The 13,235-nt window shown below is 42.4% G+C and overlaps 1 protein-coding gene across 1 annotated transcript in view; it reads right to left on the bottom strand.

Annotated features, from left to right (window-relative positions):
• Positions 1 to 727: 727 nt before the first annotated feature.
• Positions 728 to 13,235, bottom strand: part of ANKRD16 (ankyrin repeat domain 16) — an 84,018-nt gene continuing 71,510 nt past the window's right edge. The window contains exon 8 of the transcript XR_007517104.1: positions 728 to 1,393. The gene's annotated coding sequence lies outside the window, so the exon portion shown is untranslated. The remainder of the gene's footprint in view (positions 1,394 to 13,235) is intronic.

Here is a 13,235-nt window from a genome sequence, read left to right as displayed (position 1 = left end):
AAAAATAAGTTACTGCGTTAGCTGACAAATAAGATTTCATTATGCAGTGATTTATATGAAATGGCCCTTTTAAGTTTAAAATAAACTAGGTTTACTAATCTCACCTATCATCCAAAATCAATGTAATACAATGGTAGTAAAGAGTTGGTAGTAACCTAGTTGACCCTCAGAATGGATAAGTAAAATATGTTATACAATGAAATTCCACCCAGCATTCAGAAGAATTAAACTACAATGTTGCAATGTTTGAGAAAGCTCAAAAACAGTTGTTGAGTGAGACAAGTGAAAAACAGAATGAGATAGTACAGTATTATTGTAAATTTTAAAAACACATAAATGCTATAAATTTTTCAAAATACGCTTGTGTTTAAACACATGAGTGGAAATAGAACTGTAAAGGCATTCATTAATTAAAAGTAGGTATAGACGCAAGACAGGATGGAATTGGGAGTAGGGATGAGGGGGAAAACAGTAACAAAATCAAAGATGGAAATTGGGATTGCATTTCGCAGATAACAGCACAGGCATTTGTCTTGATTCCCTCCCAAAGTTCTGCTAAAATGACATTAAAGGAATAAAATAATATTAACCCACAAATTCAAAGGCAACAGAAAAGGAGATTCCGTAGTTGAAAGAAGTTAATAAAATTTGGAAAGATAGAAAACAAATGGTCAAAAACCTGATTGAACAGACCAGCGAATGCTGAAACTCAATGGTCAGCACAGAGGTAAGGCAGTAAGAAGCAAACTACTTCAAGCTGTCAGGCAACCAACTAACCAGTTCCAATCAAGTCAATTCCGACTCCCGGCAACCCCATGAGTGTCAGAGTAGAACTGCGCTCCATGGGGTTTTCCGTGGCTGATGTTTTGGAAGTAGTTCGACAGGCCTTTCTTTCAAGGTGCCTCTGAGTAGACTCAACTGCCAGCCAATCTTTTGGGTTAGCAGCCAAACATGTTAACCGTTTGCACCACCCAGGGACTCCCTTCAAGCTTTAGGACTCAAGAAAAGACCAGAAGGTAGGGAGGATGGGTACCTCTGAAGGCCAGGGTATGTCTGAGCTGCAGTTGAATTAGGAAAACTGGTTGAAAGTATGTGCAGGGAGCAGTTAGTTACAATCCTAGATTCCCTCCTGAAGATGCTCCCCACGTTCTACTCAACAAAAGGCAGGTGGTTGACTGTCTGGAGGGATTGAATCAGAAAAGGTTTGGATTTTGGTATTCCAGGCACAGAGAGAAAAAACATGTAACATAAAAACAAATGGGAATTAGGATGGCACTTAACAGATGAGAAAACTGAGATGGAGCTCTTCGTTAAGGTGATACATTAAGCAGTAGAAGCAGCCTGGGTCTCTTCTCTTTTCCAGACATTGCACTGCCAATGCATTTTGGCTGACCTGGCTGTGGAAAACATACATTGTAATCATGTAGCCGGTGTTTTTCTATGGCCAGAGGGGAATACCTGGTTACTCAGGTGAACATCCAAAAACAGTGTGACTTTTTCTCAGCACTGGCTCATAAAGAGCTATTTTCAGCCCACCTCCCACTCCTCAATCTTTAAACAATTTAGAACTACAGGATTCTAGAATAAAACTGGAAAGGGCTTTAGAGACCCCACTTAATCTCCCCATTCTATGGATGAGGAAATCTATGGCTAAGAAAGTTGAAATCACTTGTACTGATAACCAATATCTCTGAGTTAAATTACTCCTCTAGGGTGATCCTGTCAACACTGTATGTTTTATGTGAAACCTTGACATATGCTCTAAAGATTTTCATTTAGATTTAGAGAATTTCTTCAACTGTCAGCCCTATAAATTCAGAAATATTATTCACACTTAAAACCTATCAATGTGTTTTGTCTTTGTTTTGAGGGAGAATAAGCTGTTTTTTAAGCTGACAGGCTTGGCTCAGCTGGTTTGTGTGCTTTGGTTATTATCTTGTTGATCTTGAATATAGGCCAGCACAGCAAGAAAACAACCAAAATACAAGTTAAAAATATGTATTAACTTTTTACATGGAAGCGCCATAGACGCATCCAAACTCCTGGAGGGACTGAATTCCTGGGCTGAGGGCTGTGGGAACCATGGTCTCAGGGAACATCTAGCTCAACTGGCATAACACAGTTTTTAAGGAAAATGTGCTACATTCTACTTTGGTGAGTAGCGTCCCTGGTCTTAAAAGTCTGTGAGCAGCCATCTAAGATACTCCACTGGTCTCACCCACCAGACTGAGTCTAGTACAATTAGATGGTGCCCGGCTACCACCACTGACTGTTCTGATAGGGATCACAATAGAGGGTCCCAGCCAGAGCTGGAGAAAAATATAGAACAAATTTCTAACTCACGAAAAAAGACCAGATTTATTGGCCTGACAGAGACTGGAGAAACCCCAAGAGTATGGCCCCCAGACACCATTTTAGCTTAGTAATGGAGTCACTCCTGAGGTTCACCCTTCATCCAAAGATTAGACAGGCCCATAAAACAAACCGAGGCTAAAGGGGTTCAACAACCCAGGTGCAAGGACTAGAAGACAGGAGGGGACAGGAAAGCTGGTAATAGGAAAACCAAGGTTGAGAAGGGAGAGTGTTGACGTGTCGTTGGGTTGATAACCAATGTCATAAAACAATATGTGTACTAACTGTTTAATGAGAAACTAGTTTGTTATGTAAACCTTCATCTAAAGTATAATTAAAAATATATATGTATTGACTTTTTTTTTTGTTGTTGTTCTTAATGATTTTATTTTGTTCAGAATATACACAGCAAAACATATACCAGTTCACCAGTTTGTAGATGTGGAATTCTATGTACACAATTCAGTGACATTGATTACATTCTTTTGAATTGTGCAGTTCTCACCCTTTTTCTGAGTTGTCCCTCCATCATTAACATAATCTCACTGTCCCCTGAGGTTCCTATCTAATCTTTCTAGTTGCCGTTGTCAAATTGATCCTGTATAGATAGGCTTTTTATTTTTGAAACTTCTTAAACAATGTTTTGCCTACATTTTTTTTTAATTAACTTTTATTGAGCTTCAAGTGAACGTTCACAAATCAAGTCAGTCTGTCACATATAAGTTTATATACATCTTACTCCTTACTCCCACTTGCTCTCCCCATAATGAGTCAGCCCTTCCAGTCTCTCCTTTCGTGAAAACTTTGGCAGCCTCCAACTCTCTCTATCCTCCCATCCCCCCTCCAGACAGGAGATGCCAGCACAGTCTCAAGTGTCCACCTGATATAATTAGCTCACTCTTCATCAGCATCTCTCTCCCACCCACTGACCAGTCCCTTTCATGTCTGATGAGTTGTCTTTGGGGATGGTTCCCGTCCTGTGCTAACAGAAGGTTTGGGGACCGTGACCGCCGGGATTCCTCTAGTCACATCCAGACCATTAAGTATGGTCTTTTTATGAGAATTTGGGGTCTGCATCCCACTGATCTCCTGCTCCCTCAGGGGTTCTCTATTGTGCTCCCTGTGAGGGCAGTCATCGATTGTGGCCGGGCACCAACTAGTTCTTTTGGTCTCAGGATAATGTAGGTCTCTGGTTCATGTGGCCCTCTCTGTCTCTTGGGCTCTTAGTTGTCGTGTGACCTTGGTGTTCTTCATTCTCCTTTGCTCCAGGTGGGTTGAGACCAATTGACGCATCTTAGATGGCCGCTTGTTAGCTTTTAAGACCCCAGATGCCACATTTCAAAGTGGGATGCAGAATGTTTTCATAATAGAATTATTTTGCCAATTGACTTAGAAGTCCCCTTAAACCATGGTTCCCAAACCCCCGCCCTTGCTCCGCTGACCTTTGAAGTATTCCGTTTATCCCGGAAACTTCTTTGCTTTTGGTGTATTGACTTTTTAGAAATAATTTATTTTTGTTGTTGCTGAGAATATACACAGCAAAACATACACAATTCAACAGTTTCTGCATGTACAGTTCAGTGGTATTAGTTACATTCTTTGAGTTGTGCACTGTACTGACTTTTGTATCCTTGATGCCCAGGATTTGATGACAGCATTTCTGTCCTTGATGCCTAGGACTTCTTTAGACAGCATTTCTTCTGTTGTTCTTAGCAACACTTTTTCACACAAGCTTTAGAGCAACAGTAACTGGTAGAAGATAGGTCAGTGGGCCACCTCGTTTGCATGGATAGTCTGTGTTTGGTGCAAATGGTTAACTTCTCAGCTGCTAGCTGAAAAGTTGGAGGTTTGAATCCATCCAGAGGCAGCTTGGAAGAAACACCTGGTGATCCACTTCTGAAAAATCAGCCATAGAAAACCCTATGGATCACAATTCTACCCTGACACACATGGGGCCACCGTGAGTCAGAGTGGACTCAAGGGCGACTGGTTTTTTGTTTTGTTTTTAACTAAAGCAAACCCTGTGTTTTCTGTCTTCATCCCTTTCCCACACTTTCTCTACTTCTCCCTCTTCCCTGTTTTTCTTGCCTTCTTTCAAGGTCTTCCCTTCTGTGGGACCCTGCCATCTATACTACTTTTGATGCTTTTCCAAACTACTGACAAGAGAAGGTATAAGTTGCCTATGTACGTTGTTTGAAAACATGATCTAAGAATTTCCACCCTTTTGTCATGTGCCATGAACTTCCCTACCTTCCTGTCACTCCATCTTCCTAGCTCTGTCGAATGGTGAGTTTTCTCAGGGCTCCTTTGCTCACCCCAGTGCCAAGGAGTTCTTAGGGTGTAGGGTAAACGTGACCTGGGATGTGGATTTGAGAGACCTGCCTAGCTATATAGTAGTGCTTCATTTACCTCAATATCCAAATGTCTCCAAGGAAAACTGCTCTGAAAATTAGCATCTTGGTCAATTCAAACAGCTTTATTTGCATATTGGGGTCACTTGGCATTTGTCATTTTATGGGAAGCACCTCGTATTCTATTTTGCATGAGACCCTTCCCCTCCCTTTTCGTAATACGTGAACCTAACTTGATTAACTCTGTGACTTGCGTGGTTGGCAGGACAGAAATTCCCTGACTTAGACACTAACATTTCTACAATGCTAGAAAACTTATATTGTAGGTTTCAGCCTTCAAAATTCAGGATTATATATTTTATTACTTAATTTTTATTTAAAAATAATGCTCATAATTAAAAAAGAAAGTCAAATAATTCTTAAGTGTGTGTAGGGAAAAGTATATTTTCTACCCCAGAGCTCCAGTTCCTCTCGGCACTGTTACCAGCGCTGTGTGCATCCTTCCAGAAATATTCTATACATATACAACCATGAGTTCACATGTTCGTACGTGCATGTTGGAACATAAATGGCAGTACATATAATATTATTCTACTCTTTACTTTTTTTCACTTGACAGTATACTTAACAGGTTGTTTTGTTTCTGCACATATAGATCTAACTCATTCTTTTTAACAGTTGCATAGTGCTCTATGGTTCATTCACACTTTTTTTAGGTTATAGGGTGTATATAAAAATGTGGTTAACATATAAGGTGGAAAACAATTTGGAGATACTTAGTGTGAGCACCCAATTCAGATAGTAACCTGTGCGTTCTTAGCAAAGGACTGCATTCATGACAGGTCAAGGGCTTTTTCCCCAAGGGGCACTAACCTAGGTGTCAGGAATCCAGGCCTCATCCAATTAAATTACAACACTAAATGTGTGGCTTAAGCCAAGGCATTTATTCATTCTGGTAGTCATTTCTTTATACCTAAAAATGAGAAGTTCCTGGAGGACACCTAGGTCAATTGGCATAACATAGTTCATAAAGAAAGTGTTCTATATCCTACTTTGGTGAGTAGACCCTTGAGTCTTAAAAGCTTGCAAGCAGCCATCTAAGGTACATCCATTAGTCCCAGCACATAATGGTGAGTAGACCCTTGAGTCTTAAAAGCTTGCAAGCAGCCATCTAAGGTACATCCATTAGTCCCAGCACATTCAAGGCAAAGGAGAAGAAAAAAAAAAAAAAAAAGACACAAGGAAAATATTAGTCCAAAGGACAAATGGACCACATGAATCACAGCTTCCGCTAGACTGAACCCAGAAGAACTAGATGGTACCCAGTTGCCGCCACCAACTGCTCTGACAGAGATCACGATAAAAGGTCCTGGATGGAGTGGGAAAAAAATGTAGAACAAAATTCAAATTCTCAAAAAAAGACCAGACTTACTGGTCTGACAGAGACTGAAGGAACCCCTGAGATTACAGCCCCCGGACACCCTCCTAACTCAGAACTGAAGCCACTCCCAAAGTCCAACTTTCAGCCAAATATTAGACAGGCCTATAAAACAAACAATAACACACACGGGGAATGTGCTTCCTAGTATAATCAAATATACAAGACCAAACGGGCAACACCTGCCCAAAAGACGAGAAGGCAGGAAGGGACAGGAAAACTGGACGAATGGATATGAGGAACCCAGAGTGGAAAAGAGAAGAGTACTGACACATTGCAGGGACTGCAACCAGTGTCACAAAAAAATTTGTGTAAATTTTTTGAATGAGAAACTAATTTGTGCTGTAAACTTTCACCTACAATAAAATTTTAAAAAGTAAAAATGAGAAGATTGAACCAAATAATCTATGAGTTTCTTTCCAGTCTGAATGGTTTCTGAAATAGTTACTCAACACAGGCACCGTTGGAGAGTTAAGCAATAATACAAGGTCGGGTATGATGAGTGATAAGCCAAAGAAAGGAGCAAAGACTAATAACCCAGATAAAAGAAGGATCCCTGTGGGCAATGTGTTTAGGGAAGATTTCCAAAAGTAGGTTGGAGAAGAGGACAGAAATGGACCTGCTGGATGATGACAAAGGAGGTGATGTATAAGGTGTGAGGTGTGGTGAGTGGTCTAGAGAAGATTTCACTCAGAAGAGGTCTGACCTTAGAACTGAAATGGGTGACAACAATAAAATTATTTCCCTCACTGTAGGGCAAAGACAAGGAACAGAAATTTTTCGTGAGGAAGAAACATTTGACATTAGAGGGGACCCAATGCAAATTTGGGAAGTATTAACTTTGGGGAAGAATGAGGAACCACTTAGAGAATGAGTTTTTAGTTCACCAACCAGTAGTAACTGGGTAAAATGGAAAAAGGGTTGGAGTTACCTTTAAAATCACATCCAGATCGTGATCAACAAAGAGAAGACTGGAGAAAGAAAATAAACCACCAAGCTGAAGAAATTGAGAAGAGAGGAACTTTGACACTTGTAATCATGAGTCGCTATGAGTCAGAATTGACTCTACAGCAATGTTTTTTTTTTTTCTTTTAATGATGAGCAGTAGAGTCCGTGGGTGGCACAAAAAGGTTAAGCACTTGACTATTAACCAAAAGGTTGGCAGTTGGAACCCACTCAGAGATGCCTCAGAAGAAAGGCCTGGTGGTCTGCTTACGAAAGATCATAGCCAATGAAAACCCTACAGAACACAGTCCTACTCTGAAACCCGTGGGTCACTGTGAATGATGAACAAGAACTCATCAGAGCCGTCAAGAAGATTTGGGGAGCATGGGACTTCACAGAAACGAACAGGGACATCAACCAGGAAAAGAGCAAGAGCAATACACCGGGAAATGCTTCCCTAATTACTAGTGCTGAGACTTGGGTGGACTGGAAGAAGATCAACATGTTCTAAACCACGTGACGTGGTAAGACATCAAGGAAAGAATTTTTTTAAAAATAGTTTTCTGACCCCTTAGACAAATGATTAACATATTTTATTAAAAGGTGATCTTGTATCACTTTTACTCCTGTCTTTCTAAGTTCTCTTCATGTCAAAAGCTCTTTGAAGGAAGAGCCCCCTCTCCCAAGGCTAGGGCTGTGGATACTTCAGCTTAGGCAATCATGCCAGTATCCGCCTTCTTCATAGCTTCTTCTGAAATAAGTCTCCATGTGTTTCCCCCCTCCCTTTATTTTCAGAGTGCTTCCTTCTCTTGTGGTCACCTAGTGCTTGTCCGTGAGTGCTAGCATGAAATACCATGACTATTTCCACCAGAAGGAACAATTTTCCCCTGCAAAGGTCAGAACACTTTGGTGACCAAAGTGTAATTCGAAACAGCTTAGGAAAAGGGAAAATGTAGTGGATGTTATTCTGCACCCCCTTCGTGAATAAATTACTAGACAAAATGCTGGGAACAGCACTGTCTGTCAGCCCCTTTGAGGGGTTGCCTCAGCTGAAGAAAGCCACCTAGCCTAAGATCATAACCCCTTCCCAGGGCCCACATCCAATGACTGATCGTTGCAGGGGTGCAATGACTCAGGCCTCTTGACCCTACTGGGAACTATTCTGAAGCATTACTCTAGCTCTTCAGAGCTGCCCACGGGGCTGGCCAAGGCTGATAGAAGGCCTGCATAGTAGCTGGGCTTCTCGCTCCACCCAGTACTGCTCCATCCCCTCTCTTCTCCGGGTATTGATCCCAAGGCACTCCCTGATAAACAACCTGCCTGGTAAACTCCATCTGTGGCAGGGAACCCAGTACTGGATCATATAGCCAAACCATTAATGGAGCAGCAGTGGAGCCACAGCACAGCCAGCCTCAGGAACCTGGGACCAGGGGTGGGTCAGGGGTTTGAACAGAGAAGCTCCTGCTCTGTGCTGGCTTCATAATGGCCTACTGAAGAGGACCTCCTCACACATGGTGGGCCACTGGGCCTCAGATGGCAGCTGAAGCTCACATTTCCACCACCAGAGAGAAAAGAGGCTCCATTCTGTCTTAGCTCCCCAAGTGTGGAATGCCTGGGGAAGGACTCTGATTGACCCAGGGTGGGTGTGGCCCCCAGCTCCAAACCAATCACCATGGGTGAGGAACAAGTATTTATAAAAACTTGGCAGTGCCCATTTAGAATATTTGCTTAGAGTGAGGTCAGGAGACTGCTACTGAGCAGAGAAGCCAGCGATCCCTGCACATTGCTGGTTACCAAACAGCAGCCGTTTCCCTCTTCCCATCAGGATTTCAACTTTATTCAGGTAAGCTCTTTCTCCCCTGCCTGCCCCATGTGCTTCTAGGGCTGAGCTTCACCAGTCTTACAGAAGTTGTAGTAGACTGTTACTTTGGTAGTCTCAATGAACCACCTCATTGCATGGGGTTGTTAACATTTCGTTTCTTCAGATAGCTTAAGGCTTCTTGAGGTCAGCATCATGCTTTCTAAGCTGTGTTCCTCATAGGGCCTGTTGTTGTTAGTTGCTGTTGAGTCAGCTCTGATTCATAGCGACCTTGTGTATAACAAACCTTGTGTATAGCAGAAAGAAACACTCCCTGGTCCTGCCCCATCTTCCGGGTATAATACAGGCAGTATTAGTAAATACAGTAAAACCTGTGACAGCTGGAATTCGTGTAAGGCAGAAACCTACCAAAGAAGGAAAACTCAAATATTTTCTGCTAATAGAGTGTGATAGAAAAGTGCTAAGACTGCACACTTACATTAAGGGTAAAACTACAAGTGGTAAAACTTGCAAGACCCAGAAAAACAAGGCAGTCCCATTGAATTCCAGCTCTCACAGATTTCACTCTATTGTTCGGAGTTCAAACAGGAAAACAGCAACCATTTGCTGGTACAAATGGTTAATGTGCTTGGCTAATAACTGAAAGGTTGGAGGTTCGAGCCCACCAAGAGGGTCCTTGGAAGAAAGTCCTAGTGATCTACTTCCAAAAAATCAGCCATTGAAAACCCTCTGGATAACAGGTCTACCCTGACACACGTGATTCCAATGCGTCAGAATCGACTCTGTGGTGACCGGTGGGTTAAATATTGGTTGATGAACTAATACTAGTTCCTCGTTGTTTAAATTGAAAGGAATGATAGAGGAACTGCTTAGGAAACACTTTGCTAATCCCTCTAGATATATTTTTCAACCACTCCAGCAGTTCAAAATAGTGCTAACTAATGTTACCTATCAGTATACAGTGACTTCAGGGTTAATAAGAAAAAATGTAACATTAAAAGAACAAAAGCAAATTAAACAAAAATCCTAACAAATTAGATAGAGATGCCCTTCTCTCTCATGCCACCCCTACACCTCACAAATGTCAGGTCGGAAATCTACAAGCTCTGCTGCTGCTGGGGTAGATACCGTCAAGGACTCTCTTCCTGGCCATCCTGTCACACTGACCCACACATTGCCTCCGTAGCAGTAACTGAACTAGGTAAGCCTGTTCTGACCAGAACTGACTAGGGTAGGATGAGTGCCTCGCAAACTGTTTGTTGTTGTTGGGTGCTATTGGGTCAGTTCCAACTCATAGTGACCCTATGTACAGTAGAATGAAACACTGCTCAGTCATGCTTCATCCTCACTGTTGTTGCTATGTTGGAGCCCATTGTTGCAGCCACTGTGTCAGTCCAACTCATTGAGGGTCTTTCTCTTTTTTGCTGACCCTCTACTTTAACAAGCGTGATGTCCTTCTCCAGGGTCTGGCCCCTCCTGATAACATGTTCAAAATACATGAGACCAAATCTCACCATCCTCACTTCTAAGGAGCATTCTGGCTGTACTTCTTCCAAGACAGATTTGTTTGTTCTTCTGGCAGTCCACAGTATATTCAATATTCTTTGCCAGCACCATAGTTCAAATGCATCAATTCTTCAGTCTTCCTTATTCATTGTCCAGCTTTCACATGCATATGAAGCAATTGAAAATACCGGTGGCTTGGATCAGATGTACCCAAACTAGGCAGTCAGATTCTGCCTCCTGCAAATTTGGAATCATGACCTAAAGGTGCTTGTGAGTCCATTAGGTGCTTGGCTGGGAAGTGATGAGAAGCCAGGTGTGCAGTGGGCATGTTTAACCAGGAATGTACAGAGCAAGGGAAGGGAGACTGCAGAGAGAGGAGGAGAAAGGCAGAGGTGAGACGGTAAACTTTAGGGCATGTGGGATCAGGGCAGATTTACCTGTGGGCTTTGTTCCTACATTTTTGTGCTGGTGACATAGATGAAAGGGAAAAGGAGTCTAAAAAGACCCTTTTCCCCCAGCTCTTGGCAACCACTAATCTGATCTCTATCACTATCCTTCTTTCATTTAAGAATGTAAATGAAACTGGACTAAACCAAAAGCAAAGAAGTTTCCTGAATAAACCAAACACTTCAAAGGCCAGAGTAGCAGGGACGGGGGCTTGGGGACCATGGTTTCAGGGGACATCTAGGTCAATCGGCATAATAAAATCTATTAAGAAAACATTCTGCATCCCACTTTGGGGAGTGGCATCTGGGGTCTTAAATGCTAGCATGTGGCCATCTAAGATTTACCAATTGGTCTCAACCAACCTGGAGCAGAGGAGAATGAAGAACACCAAAGACACAAGGTAATTATGAGCCCAAGACACAGAAGGGGCCACATAAGCCAGAGACCGCATCAGCCTGAGACCAGAAGAACTAGATAGTGCTGGCCTACAACCAGTGACTGCCCTGACAGGGAACACAACAGAGAATCCCTGAAGGAGCAGGAGAGCAGTGGGATGTAGACCTCAAATTCTCGTAAAAAGACCAGACTTAATGGTCTGACTGAGACTAGAAGGGCCCCAGAGATCATGGTCCCCAGGCCTTCTATTAGCTCAAGACAGAAACCATTCCCAAAGCCAACTCTTCAGACAGGGATTGAACTGGACAATAAGACAGAAAATGATACTGGTGAGGAGTGAGCTTCTTGGATCAAGCAGACACATCAGACTGTGTGGGCAGCTCCTGTCTGCAGGAGAGATGAGAAGGCAGAGGGGGATAGAAGCTGGCTGAGTGGACACGAAAATAGAGGGTGGAGAGAAGGAGTGTGCTGTCTCATTAGGGGGAGAGCAACTAGGAGTATATAGCAAGGTGTATATAAATTTTTGTACGAGAGACTGACGTGATTTGTAAACTTTCACTTAAAGCACAATAAAAATTTTTTAAAAATGTAAATGAGCATTTACATTGTGACAGAGATCAGTGCCCTAAATCAAAGAGATTAAACTCTAAGGAAAGAATTTCAGGCATCAGTTGGGAATGTACTTTCTAAGTGACCTGGAAGCCAGAGGTGACCTGTCCCTTGTTCTAGGGGCAGTCCCCAGAGACCAGTACAGTGTGAGAATCAGAGTTTTGTTATCTGCAAGTGAGAAGGGCTAGACTCTGATTTCTGAGGTTATTTAGGTCTGTGGACATTTGTATCTGAGGTCATTTACATTCAGTTCTCACTCACATCTACCCGAATGCCTCACACCAGTGTCCAAGCTGGGCACTTAGAAATATTTGGATGAATGGCTAAATGGGTATATAATATTTGAAGGATCCACTCAGAAAGCAGGGACCAACTTCAGGTAGCCCATGAGGGCAACCACATGTGATTCCCAGGAAAGAAAAAATAAACTAGGAATTATGCTAACATAATAGGAAATTGAAGGATCCCTGGTGGCTACCAACCAAAAGGTTGGCGGTTCAAACCCACCTGCAACTCCTTAGGATGAAAGCCCTTAAAATCTGCTCCTGTAAAGATTGTTGTTGTTAGGCACCCTCGAGTTGGTTCCAACTATAGTGATCCTATGTACAAAATGAGGAAACACTGGCCAGTCCCGTGCCGTCCTCACAATCGTTATGCATGTGACCATTGTTGCAGTCACTCTGTCAGTCCACCTCGTTGAGGGTCTTCCTCTTTTTCGATGGCCCTCCACCTTACCAGGCATGATGTCCTTCTCTAGGGATTGGTCCCTTCTGATAACATGTCCAAAATACATGAGATGAAGTCTCGCCATCCTCACTTCCAAGCAGCACTCTGGCTATACTTCTTCCAAGACAGACTTGTTTGTTTTTCTAGCAGTCCATGGTATATTCGATATTCTTTGCCAACATCCTGATTCAAGGGCATCAATTCTTCTTTGGTCTTCCTTACCCATTGTCCAGCTTTTATATGCTTATGAGGTGATTGAAAATACCATGACTTGGGTCAGGCACACCTCAGTCCTCAAAGTGACATCTTTGCTTTTCAACACTTTGAAGAGGTCTTTTGCAGCAGATTTGCCCAATGCAATATGTCGTTTGATTTCTTGACTGCTGCTTCCACGGCCATTTGATTGTGAATCCAAGTTAAATGAAACTCTTGACAGCTTCAGTCTTTTTTCTGTTTATCATGATGTTGCTTATTGGTCCAGTTGTGAGGAATTTTGTTTTCTTTATATTGAGGTATAATCCACGCAGAAGGCTGTAGTCTTTGATCTTCATTAGTTAAGTGCTTCAAGTCCTCTTCACTTTAAGCAAGCAAGAAAACTATGGGTACTTACACACACACGCACGCAAATTGTTATTAATACCAATTT

The sequence above is a fragment of the Elephas maximus genome, chromosome 4 (assembly GCF_024166365.1).
Source record: "Elephas maximus indicus isolate mEleMax1 chromosome 4, mEleMax1 primary haplotype, whole genome shotgun sequence".
Taxonomy (NCBI): domain Eukaryota; kingdom Metazoa; phylum Chordata; class Mammalia; order Proboscidea; family Elephantidae; genus Elephas; species Elephas maximus.
The sequence above is the reverse complement of the archived record's forward strand: the minus strand, read 5'-3'. Positions and strand labels throughout refer to the sequence as shown.